General features: G+C 41.7%; 1 protein-coding gene across 2 annotated transcripts in view; it reads right to left on the bottom strand.

Annotated features, from left to right (window-relative positions):
- HS3ST5 (heparan sulfate-glucosamine 3-sulfotransferase 5) overlaps positions 1-13,243 on the bottom strand; it is a 312,118-nt gene that overhangs the window by 107,258 nt on the left and 191,617 nt on the right. Inside the window, exon 3 of one of the 2 annotated variants that reach the window (XM_090031425.1) lies at positions 3,175-3,225. The exons of the other annotated variant lie outside the window; for it this stretch is intronic. The gene's annotated coding sequence lies outside the window, so the exon portion shown is untranslated. The remainder of the gene's footprint in view (positions 1-3,174; positions 3,226-13,243) is intronic. 2 annotated transcript variants of the gene reach the window in all.

Consider the following 13,243-nt stretch of genomic DNA (forward strand, 5'->3'; position numbering starts at 1 on the left):
AGAGTGAGCAGCTGGATGGTTGGCAAGCGGTGGGAGAAGGCAGGAATATAGTAGAAATAATAGTGAAATCTCAGCTCCCTGTCTACTTTAATATTTATCATCTCTATATTTAACAACCTAAGCTAGCCTATCACTACTCTTACCCTATGTATTCTCTGATTAGCTCTCTTATAGTGGGCACAATTTTTTGTTAGAGTGGAATGTTTTTGGATCAAATCTTAGCATTGACTTCTCTAGAGGAGAAGACAACCTGAGTGTTCTTTCTTTCATAATGACTCTCAATGCTTTGTCATTTTAATTTTGGGTTTGAACTGTACTTTCAGACGCTGACAGTGAAGGTACTATGCCACAAGAAATCACCACGTGTGAGGTGTAAATCTGAGGCTACATATACAAAAATCCAACAATACACAGAATAGTAAGAAACAGACAGCTTTAGCTAACCCCTAGACCCCAGGTAAGGCTGCTGGGGCCAGTATGGGTGCTGGCTCTAGCCTTCCCTTCTCCACCTGGGTCCCTTTTCCGTGTGTCAGAGTACACATGCAGGGACCTGCCTGGGGACAAAAAGCAGTGGCACAAATACGTCTTGGGGAGGCCAAGAATGAATAGATTTATCTTGAGAGGAAATGAACAGGGCCTGAATGTGATTTTAGCCAAAGGCTTAGCACACACACAAAAAAGTTTTCACTAGCATTTAAAATACTAGGCTCAGAAAAGTACTTAAACATTCATTATGAAGTAATTTTTTTCCTATGGCTTTGATTTACCCACTCTTAGCACTGGGGAAGAACATTCCAAAGATGTAGTCCAAGTAAACATTTCCAATGTCAAGCTACATTGAGTTTAACAAACAACTATGAAAAGAAATCTCTCTCTCTCGCTCTCTGAATCACTGCTTATGACAAAGCAAATACAATAAATAGTAAATAATTATAGGGAAAAAAAAGTTATATTCCATCTTTGTTCACTTAGGTAAACTGATCAGCACACAGGTCAAAGCTAAGGTAGTCATGATCTCATCTTGTATATTGAAAATAGAGTTTAAATTAAAGTTTAACATAATTTTCCTAAATAGGTTAAAGTTCACAATCCAAAAATTATTTAATCATTTTCCCATAAGAAAATATGTAATGCTTTTTGCTTCCAATCTTCATTAGCTTCAAATAGAAAATTTATTTTTTTCAGTTTAAGAACATTCCCCTATCATTCACTATCATTATAACCTGCCCACACATCATGTTGTCTTATAAAAGATAAAGACATTGACAGTGTCATTGTACTGCAAGAATTAGATCAATATTCACTTGAGAGGTCCAATAATTCTTGCAGGATTAAGTTTTAAATGACATTGCTGAATACACAGTGTATAAAATATAGATGATTTGAGTATTAATTTCTCGTTATTGTGGAAAGGATGATTAACCTGCCTGAACCTTCACATGTACTTTCAGCAATACACTGAAAATTAATAATAATTTTCATTTTTCTTTGCTCTAAAGACCAAATAAAGAAGAGTGGATTACCTGAGCATACTGGCTTAGATGTCATAGGAATATTTAAAATTGTTTATATAAATGTGAAAAAAAGTTCTTTGGTGCAACCTTCAATCCTCACACAAAAACACATAAGATGGCAATTAAAAAATATATGTTCTGTTTTGAACAGTTGATAACATTGTAGTAAATAGAATCTCTTGTTTTCACAGCCCTGCTAGTAAACACTTTAAATCAGACTAGCAAAAATGTAAATCCACCTACTTGTAGCAAAAATTCTGATGCCAGCAGATTTCCTTTTGGAGCCCAGCAACATGAACTGAAAAATGGTTATCTTTTACTAGCCACTTTTATGAGATACTTTTAGCCTTTTATTTTAATGTGGGAAAGGATTCATTACAAATATAGTATAAATGACCTAAGGATGATACTTTCATCCTACCTATTTCCACTCTTTGTTGCTGGCTTCTTGGGCCTTACACTTAATGAAAACTGTTATTTTAAATACGTTTGCTTATATTTAATTTTAAAACAATCATTATGTAAGGCTTCATATTACTGCTACAGCCATTTTACATTCATTTTTTATAAAAGAGATATGAAGTATATTAAAGCTTTGATCATCAAAAGGCTTAGATATAAATCTGGCCTCTTTGTTGTTTTTGGCTGGTGATTATCTACAGTAATGTGTTTATATTTGACACTATCATAATGCTCTGAGAAGCTAATCTGCAGCCCAATGACAAAAACATAATCATTGTAACTTGGTTGCTCAGTCTATACTGAATTTAGGCTCATCATTTTTGGTAGGCTTCTTTCTAGTCTGACAGACATTTCTTTTTTCCTTCTCTCAAATTTCTTCTTTCCTTTAGTAACTGTGTGAAACATTTTTAGGTAACTTCTCCTTATATTTATGTTATTAGGTTCTCCAATTTCAGGCCTCTCTAATTTCATATGGAATAATACAGTAAATCCTAACATCGTTTTTGCTTTATTATTGTAATTTGAGTATTTATTATATTTTTTGGTTTTGTTTCATTAGGAGGATTCTTTTATTACTTTATTGGACATGGGATATAATCCAACTGCAACGGATATCTGTTGCAAATTTAGGGCCATAGGAAATTAGGACTGGAATAGACTTCCTAGATCACTGAGTCTGATCCTCTGCAATCACAGAACAAACCTTTATCTAAAAGGTTCTGCAAGAATTTCAATGTCCAATCCAGCTCCTGCCACCCTAGCTAGACAACATTCCCTAACAACTATTGGAAAAAAGTAAGAAAATCTGCAAAGTATTGAAACAGAAAAGTACAATATGCCACAGTTGAGAAGAGGAGAAACAAGAGTATCACCAAGCACGTACGATGCCGATGTGGTGACAGGCAATCAGTTCAGTAAAATAAACTCAGATAATTGCAGAAAGTGGATAACATCCCATTGTACAGAAGGCAAAATGAATACACAAATAAATAAATAAATGTTCTTTGCCAGTCAGACATGGGAGAAATTTCTTCCTGATCTCAACTTGACTTTATCAGGGTTAGCTTTAATGAAAGTTCAATTATATCTACGTCAAATTACTAAGGATATTTCAAAGCCAGTGTGAGTATGTCTATGCAATGAGGAATGACAGAAATGAAAACTATTTTGCTATGAGCTTAATTTTAAAAAGATTTACCAGTTTTACAGTGGCAAGGTCCAGGTCCAAGTTAGGAGTGTGGTATAAGAACTGAAAGAGAATAGTAAGTAAGCAAGAATTTAGCAAAACTCTCCTGAAAAAGTAATCAGTATATAAATAAGAGCATATGATGTTCCCTTGACAATAACAACTCAAAACACGTTCTAACATCACCTGCTTCAGGTCTGTTTTAGCAGATTTAAAATGTGTAAAAGCTACTTCCAGGAAAAAAAAACCACACTTAGGTTACAATTTTTAATTGTCTTTGTCATCTTCAGCACATTGAAATGCAGTTAACAGCAGCAAGTGTTCATGATAGATAAGGGAATTGTTGCTGCTCATATAATTAGCTCTTTCCATAGCTGAATTTAGCAGTTAGATGGAGCCAACCATATCATGATATTATTAGGCTAGTTAGCACATTGGACAAGAATCCATTCCCAGTGATCAGAGATGAAGTTCTGTTATTTCTTTTGTCCAACCCCAAAGCACAAGGAAACATTTTTTTTAAATAGCTTGCTTTCAGAATATTTTTGCAGTGCTGAGGTTTTTAATATTTCCCATGTGATATGTTTTCCATGTAAAATAACAAGCAAATGGTGCACAGAAGACCAAGAAAAGTGGAAACAAATATCAGAAACTAGTAGTGTGGCTCCCTCAGTGTTATGGTATTAGTTTTAATTACTTATTATTTTTGGTTTGGAATATTTAGTATTCAATTGCCATCCTTTAGATACAGGTATAATCTGGTGGCGTGGACTCAGGAAAGGCAGTCAGGACTGCCTACGTTCTATTTCTGGTTCTATTGGTTAGAGACCTTGTCAGGGTAAGCTGCTTTGTTTTTCTCTCTACTACGCACCTTGCCTCTCCTAGCAGTACCCCTCATTTTTCCTGCCCTTTCCCTCATCTTTCTATTTTAATCATTGCTTTCTGTTTAGAAGTTCTGCTTCCTAGCCCCTTCATAGGATCTGATGAAGAAAGCTGCTGCTTATCAAGGCGTATACATCTCTGTTTTAGTGAGTCTAGGTGGCAAATCTATCCTACCTTCCACCTGACTTCAGATTAACAGGGCAAACTACCACTATCTAACACTGAAGCCATCACTTTTCAAAGGTGTCAATTCATTTGGAATGTTACTTTTTTGTCCCCCCAACCTGAGACTCACAGAAACTGGCATTTAGAAGTGTTCAGTGTTACGTTTCATGTTGACAGCTACATCACATGCCATTTTATGTATATTTTAACAGTCTTAAGAAACAGGAACACGTGTGACATGCCATGTCTCAACACGTCAGCTAATAGCTATTTACAGTAGTGGATCCAGGAATGGGACAAAGAGAGTGTAGCTACCCCTATTAGACTGTGCTGTACATGTGTGTTAGGCTCTGAGCTCACTATCTGGTCACCATGAACTCCTACTAGAGCTCTGTGTGAGCCGTGAGCTCTGAGTCAACCAGCTGGCTGGGACAGTCTGGCCAGAGCTGCTGCTATTTGCGTGCTTCCTGCTGAATTGGAAAACAGGGGAAAGGAGGGAGTGAGTGAGGGCAATGTGGCTCAAATCCCTGGGTTCCAGAGCTGTGCAACAGCAGCCGCTCCAGTCAGACCCTATGCTGAGATCTCATCTATACAGAGCCAAAAGGGGTGTGAGACCATGTCTCTGTACCCCTTTGGATCAGCTCCTGACTATTTACAGGAAACACGGAGCTTTGAGTTTTCACAATAGCTGGAATCAATAGTAGTTGCAGGTGCTCAGCCTTTCTGAAAAGCAGTCCCAGGGTTTCTGCCATTGGATGCAAAGCTTGAGACATCCCTAATTAGTTTTGCATAATTTGAAATACACCTCCTTCTCAATTTCTTCTTCTGTAAATTATGTATTACAATAATGCTCATATGCCTGTAGCATGCAAGTTCCATGGGGATTAGCATTTGGAAGATGCTAATGAGTGGTAACATATTCCTTCAAGAAAAAATTTTTTTTTGATGTAATCTGTGTTTTATATACCAATATATGTCCATCTGGGTACCTAACATTTACAGTACACAGTATTTGTCATCTTATTACCAGATGTTTATTCAAATTTTATAACAATAAAAAATAATTCCAAAAAGAGTCTAGATAATTCTGTATTCATGAAGTTGTCTCTTTTCACACAGTGCCACAGTGTGCATTTTATTTGAGTCTTCTCACTGTCTTCCAGTATGTTGACATGAGGTTGAAATTCTGAATTCTATCAACTTCTAGTTTAAAATTTCCATACATATATTTAGACAGAGCACAGGAAAACCAGCTAGCTATATAGACAGTGCACAGCGCTAGCAATATTTGTTGTATTTATGTAATGTTGACACTTGCAGTGGGAATCTCTGTAAGCTGAAAAATGGCTGAGATATACAGAACAACAGGGAATCCATATGGTTTGTTATTTTATATCTCAAGTAAAACCCAACCACGTACTCCAAAAGAACTGCCCAGAAACTTGACTGATGTACTTGCAAAACACACACACTAATCTCAGAATCAAGCAAGCTCCTAGGAAGCTGATTGAGATGTAGTAAAAGGCCCTAATTCATATCCTGGAGTTTATGGCTAGGCACAGACATTACACCTATCACGCTACAAGCGCACAGAAAGTACATTATAGCTGTAACAGAACAGACGTTCCCAGCTTATAGAGCACTTTAAAAATGGAGGATCGCACTCTAAGTTAACCCTCAATGGCTGTGTTTTAGGACTAAAGTGCTTTAAGTTAATTTTGTATGTCTGTGCCACATTCCATCAGGTGCTAATCTAGATTGCATTTGCCAGTATCCCAGGGGCCCCTTTCAGGGTGGCTTGCTTACCTCAGGCAGAGCTCATCTGTTCTGCACAAGAGGCAGGCTGGCAGTCACAAAACTGGGACAGTGACAGCATCTGATCCAGACCCATGTTCTCCCTCCAGCTGCAATGGTCCAGAAAGTATGCAAGAGGCAAGGCTTACTTAGGTCTGGCAGATTTCAATGTCCTACTTTATCCCAACTGCATAGTTGGTCCAATTAAAGTTATCACTCAAGAGATCCTTGCTTCTTGCATAATTTCTGGACCATCACAGCTGCAATGCCGTAACATGGAAGATATTGAAATCTGTGAGCTGTGCTGGGAACTGTGGTAGGGGGGATTGGTAGAAATGAAGTCCCCCTGCCAGGTGGGCCTGGCCCAGCCCCAGCCAAGGCCTGAGATGGGAAGATGTTGGAGGGGAAACCTGACTGGGGGGGGGCTCCTTTTCCACCTCCCCCCACCAGAGTTCCCAGAGCAGTGAAAAGTGGTCCTGCCCCATGCAGTTGCTCCTAACTGCAGCTAGGGGAAAAGACCGCACCTGCCAGATGGGCTTCCCCCCAGCTCCCCAGCTCAAGTCTTGGGGGGGGGGGGCAGGCCCTATTGTAGCCTCTGAAGGGGCTCCTTTTCCACCCCTCCCCCAGAATTCCTGGTGCAACAAAAGGTGAATGGAGCCCTATGCTGCTGCTCTGGCTGGCTCTGTGCAGGTAGTGGGGCTCGGAGGGTGCGTGTGTGTGTGTGTATGTGTGTGTGTCTGTGTCCAGCCTGGCCCCAAATGATCCTGCCCTGCATCCTTTCCCTTCTCTCCCATCCCCTCCCCATCCCACCAGGAAGGACAAGTGCTTCCAGCCCTCCATCATGGCTCTAGGGAGTCTGCTCTTCCAGCACTTGGATGACATATTCCCCTGCCTGGATCTTAGTCTGCTGGTCCCTTCCAGCCCTGCGTCTCATAAATTCCCCGATTCCTGTCACTGACAAAGCAGCAGGGGAGGAAGCTCCACCACGTCAGACAGTCAATCAGGGATGGCTTGCCCACTTGGCTGTGCTTGGGAGTTTCTGACAGCCTAGGGAGTCCACAGGGAATGCTGGGAGGTATGTGAGAGCTCCCCCTACCTACTGGCCTCAGCCAGTGTGAGCCCCCCATGCCACATGGTAAACGTTTGTTCAGTTCAAACTCACTCTAACTTACACCGCTAAGTAAAGAATGATTGCTCAAGCACTTCCACCGTGGGCTTTTTTTGAATGTCTGTACTTCGCCTATGAGACAAATGTAAGGTCATCACAGCAGATCTGATTTATATGAGGGTTGAAATGAGGCTACCATCTTGCTGCAGATGCTGGCAAGGGTCTGGGAATGCTATACAGCTTTAGCTCTTGGCTTGTAAATTGGTGAAGCATTCATCAGTGATCTTTGCCAGCTGACCAGCACTGAATAGCAAGTGTCACAGAAATAGCTCAGCTGGAAGAGACTCAGAGGGACATGATTTTCTATCCTCTATGCTTCTCATTATATCCTCTCTCCTCCATATCTGTCTTTGGAATCTAAACTTTTTGGGATAGAAGCTAAGTTTATTTTTCTGCCTTGTAAAGTGCCAAGCACACTATTAGTACTGAACAAATAGTGAATAACAAAGTGCAGGAAGGATTACATTATACATTATGCTTTTCACAATGGTACAAATCTGAGCCATCCTTCCTTCATGCCTAGAGTTGGGGTTCCATGATCCAAACTAGTCAACCCAAGCCTGTTGTACATTAGCCTAAGGGAGATTTAAAACAAAAATGGTGGAGAAGCAGGGTGCAATAGAATCTGGTACTGAACAGCCAGAAAAAATATATGTGGAAAAAAAATTCCTTCGTTTGATAGCATGTAAGAAATGAGTTTGACAATTCGTACAACATACATGGAAGGAAAGAGATGGAGAAAATACCCTCTAATCTCCCTCTTTCATAACCTACTTGGCAATAAATCCTCACTTCCAGGATTTGCTTGATTCCACTCTGAAGTGGAATGCTAGCACACATGGATCTGTATAAAAGTTCAGAAAATGAATATATTATTCATTTTTAAGAAAGAGTTTACTAATTTTATGCAACTTTTCAAGGTAAAAAGCCATTAACTTTAAGCCCTTTGTTAAGCCCCTATTTAGAAAATGTTACAGGAGCACATTTCTTGGAGTCATGATTAAGAGAAAAGAAGCCTACACAGAAGACCTTATCCATCCCAGAAGAAGAGCAAGAATAACGTAAAATGGTTTTCCTCTGACTAACATGAATTATCTAACACAATAGTAACTGTGATTAAGGATTAACATTGGCCCTGTAGAGTGATAATATTTAAAGTAAATTCTTTCCTTTTGTATCTTTAATCTCCTATCTTCATTGTTCTTTCATCTTTTGGCTAATCCAATGCTTGTCATTTTAAAAAAAATTGAAATAACAAAGTGCAGGAAATAACAAAATGCTAGGAAAGCTTATGGAGCTATATCATTTCACTTTCACTGCTGTCCCGGGGCTATATTGTAAGACAGAGGCAGAAAATAGTTTCAAGGACAACATAATGATGGAGATAGAATAAATTAAAGGGAAGTATAAACTACTTTATTCCAGAAAAAATTTTCTCTTGCTTTAAAATAGTCTGATCTACAAGAAAAGTTTTAGAGGTCAAAAATACCTCCAGAAAATAAGTGACCATTTAAAAAGAAGCTATGATTTAACTGAAGGCAATCTGTGTTTTGTGGGACTGCTGTCTAGTATGAATCTGTACATTATAAAATAATTTGAGAATACCTATTACAGTTACCAGTATTTTGCTCAGGCTATCAAGACCTGTTTGCTAATCAGGTGGAACTACTAAGGATTAGCTAAAAACCATTGTTTTTGTTTTGAATGCTGACATACAGGAAATAATCTCTTCTGCAGTTCTGTTTATTAAGAATGCAGCTATTTTCCTGTATGACAAAAGAGTTGGAGGACATTATCCCTCTAGCTTATTAACCAAAAAGTACCTAAATAGATTATATTAGCTAAGAAATCACTTCTTTGTACTGAGCTCATTGGACAATTGAAGCTGGATTTTCCATGTAACAAGTCATATAGCTGAGAAGAATGTGAGGGGAGTTGTTGGATGGGTAATTATTGTGTTCTCTGAAAGAAAAGGCAGTTGAACATGTCAGATGGTCAGTTATTAGACTACATTGTTTGTATTTAAATGGTGGGATTATATCCTGGTGAGAGATAACTTAAAAGTTATCCTTAGGTGTTTTTATATGTTCAATTAATGTGTCTAAATTTTCTGTGTAGAAAATTCATGCACATTAAACTGTGCCTGGGCATATATCTGAATGTACAGCCATTGGGACCAAATTTGTTCCCCACAGGAGCAGTTCCATCCTGGGCTGCTCCTGCCCTGTGCTGCCCCTCTGCAGCAGTCAGGGGGAGCTCCAGGCTCCACCAGGTACCAGCCCTAGGCTACCAGGGGGCATGGGAGCTGGTCCTGATCTCTGCACAGTTGGAAGGCAGCTTCCTCCAGAGCCGAGACAACTCCCTCTGCCCCATGGCGATCAGGGCTTAGCCAGGCATTAGTTGTGGCCCTCTGCTGCCTGGGTTGACCAGGACCAATTTGCTCCCAGCTAGGGTCTACACATGTGCTTTGGCACAGTAGTTAATGTACTTTTTTTTTAGTACTTGTATGTATTGGTACTAGCAAATGGTGCGTTAGATTAATTTAATGCACAGTAATTGCTATACATGTGTAGATGGTGATGCTTAATGCACGTTACATTAGTCAAATGTGCAGTAAAGCATCTCATGTAGACACAGTCCCTGTGAATAAAGCAACTCAATTTCCTCCTCCACTTCCATTTAGTACCTCCATATCCTATACAGGTATATACCATTAGAGATATCCTTCCTAAGCACGTAACATTTGGAGGCACAAAGTTTGACCCTCAAGGGCCTTGTGAGGCTCCTATGGATATTATGCCTGCCATAATATTTGTAGGAGCCTCCTAAGAACGTAAGTAAATACCATTAACTGGTTCACACCATAGGTCATCTAACCCAGTATCCCACCTCACACAGTGGCTGTGTGGATGCTGAGGGGAAGGGTGCATCAGCACAATCTTCCACCCTCCTGCTGCTCTCCCACTGCAGTTTCCAGCATTCATGTATGCCATCTCTTGGTTCCATCTCTTTGCCATCTCAAGCTATTCCCTACCTGTGTCATACCAAGGTGTGACTGGCTGAGTACGGAGTGAATCAGGGGTTGAGGAAGCAATCAAAGTCAGAATGGATGAACAGAATTAGAGGACAAACCAGTTTAAGAAGCCAGGAGATCAAGTTGAGTGTGGGGTCTAGGAGTGAGCAGAATATCTAGAAACTGGGAGATCACACAGAGATCAGTTTGCTGTTCTTGTATGAAGCACAACTGTAATTTTCATTATCAGTACAGACTATAGGATTGGCAGTTGAACCAAGCTAGCCAATAGGAAATGTGGAGAAGGGAACTTGGACTTTGCCTTTTAATAGTAGTCAGATGCCTACCTCCATTTATATCAGACCATAAGAAAAGCCTTTTTCTGGGTCCGACCATGGGACTATCTATTCCAGTGCTAGACACGGGACCCAAACCAATTTGAAGGGATCAGAACATGGATGGTCATGCATATTAAAAGGGAGTATGACTGTAGACTAATAGTTGTAGCACTCAGGCAGGCAGAAAGAGAGAAATGACTTGGGTTCTGGTCCCTGCTCTGCAGGGGTGCACCCAGACGAGCATGCATGTGCAGTTTGTGAAGCCTCAAAGCTGTTTGAGGCACTGCAAACCACATGCAGTGCATATGTGCCCATTTGCCATGCTGCTGATTTGCAGCTTGCGAGGATGCATGGGACTGGTGTGAGGAGGCATGGGACTGGGCAAACTGGGAGTTCAGGGTGTAGCTCATGGCCGTGGAGCAGGAGCATGTGGAGGCCCTGTGGGAGCAGGGTGCAATTGTGGCCAGGGCAGCACAGGCCACAGAGGATCACTGCCAGGTGCTTGATGCTGTCCTGGCCCTAGTGGTTGCCTTTGTGCCACGCACTGCACTGCACCTGACCCCTGGCAGCCACCCTCTTCCCAGCAGCAAGCCCCCTGTGGGCCTGGGTGGATGTCTAGTGTAACCTCCACCAGCCAGAACCCCCTTCCCTGGCCCCTGCCCCAGTTCTCCCACTACCCAGACTCCCACATGGGCCAGCCCTGCTGTCCTTCCTGGCTCCACATGGATGTGGAGCTGGAGCTGCCTGCGTCAGGGTCAGGACCACGTGCCAGCCGTGCTGGCCCTAGCCACCAGCTGTTGGAGGGGAAGACACCTATGCCTGGGGACCAGTGGCTGCCGTCACCCCTGGCTGAGCCCTGCACCTGCTGGCCTCACTTCAGCATGTGCACCTGTGGAGAATGGCCAGAGGCTGGGGTGCTGGCCACCTGACCCTAGGCTCCAACCTCTAGGTCAGGGGCAGGCAATTATTTCGGGCAGAGGGCAAGCCATCAAGGGCCTCATGATAGGCATCCAGGAGCAGATAAATATTAATTTTCTAAATTGTTTAGGGGCCTTGAAGGCCAACTAGAATGGTCTGGCAGGCTACATCTGGCCCACGGGCCACATTTTGTCCACCCCTGCTCTAGGTGCTCACGTTCCACAGTCATCCATCCCAGGAGGGTACACACACAAACCACATTGTAAATAGTTTTCATGGAGAAGAAACTGTTTTATTGTTGGTGGGTGGAGTGGGTGATGGAGGGGCTCTGTTGTTGGTGAAGGAGTGATGTTGGGCTCTGTTGTTGGGGAGGGTGGAGGTGGGGGGTCTGTTTGTTGTGATGGCAATAAAGTGTTTTTCTGAGATCTGCAGTGAGAGTGGTGCTGGCTATAGGCAGTGAGGCAGGGGTCCATCAGCAGCTATCCAGTGGGGCTACAGTGCAGGAAGCAGTGGTTGGTTGGCACTTCTTGCACCTGATGCACTGGTCCCCACTAGCAGGTCTGCGGCTCATCTGGGGCCTGGGAGGTGGGGGGCCCACCGCTGTCATGGGGCTGCCTTTTCAAGATGTTTTCTGGCCCCAGCCAGCTGCTGCCTCCAGTTCCCCCCTAGCGGTGGTAGGGGCCCATTGCAGGGCCCTAGGAAGTGGGAGCAGTTTGCTGCCATGAGCATCAGATCTGCTCCCACTTTCCTGCTCATGTAGCTGCCTGCCCAGGAGCATTTACTCATGAGTAGTTTACTCATAAGTAAACTGCTCCTGCATCAAATGCACATGTAGACATACCCACTGTCATTCCATTAAAACTGTATCCAGGGATTCTGCTGTATTTTGAGGCTGTAACCTCCTGTTTGTTTCTCGTGGAATGTATCCATTATATTTATTTCAACATCTATCATGATATTAAAAAATGCTTTTTTTGTAGAACTTATGCAAATGCTTTTCAATGTGTTTTTGGAAATTAACTGCATCTAAGACTGTTGGTTTTCTGGATATCATGTGATGAGGATTGCCCCCACTTTTCAATTAATATGCACCCTTATCATTATTACTATGCTTACAGTCTCAGCTTCTTGTTAACTTGGAACACAGTGAAATTGATCTAGTGCAGGTCACACAAGAACCAAAACACCTTCCCAAAGATATTTTTGGTTTTATTTCATTTTACCCCAGGGAAGTCCTCCTTACTGTTACACACACATTCTCTCAATCCACAAATGCTTGAAATCTGGAGGCAGCTTTCAACTTTTTCACTTACTTTTCTTTGTTTTACATTAATAATAATTTCCAGTTTGTATGCTTTTAAGGTTGAATGACAAATCAGTAGCAACACAAAAAAGAACATAATATTTTTCTCTTCCACCACGTGTATCCACAACTTTGACTTTTAGCACCATGCATGTCTTAGGCTAAGTACAACTGAACTGGCATGTCTATGATATTCAGGAAATGGGGACATAAAATAGCATTTTTAGCACTGCATCCTGTTAAATCTTTAAGTACTTTTGCTTATTGGTGGGAATTTGTGAAAAAGAAGAGAAGCTGAGGTAGAGGCCCTTTTTGATTAGCGAGGAAGTAAAAAGTCAACCCATGGGCCACATCCAGATGAGGGTGGCCGTGTAATATGTGGTGCCACAGGCATGTCTGCAGCACCACATATCACACATTCAGCTGTTCTTCACATTGCAAGGTAGCAGCATGGGGGTGGGGGGAGATCCCAGGGTCAAAAAACCCACACATGTGGGGGC

This window comes from Crocodylus siamensis, chromosome 1 (assembly GCF_052110815.1).
Source record: "Crocodylus siamensis isolate JL-2025a chromosome 1, ASM5211081v1, whole genome shotgun sequence".
NCBI lineage: Eukaryota > Metazoa > Chordata > Crocodylia > Crocodylidae > Crocodylus > Crocodylus siamensis.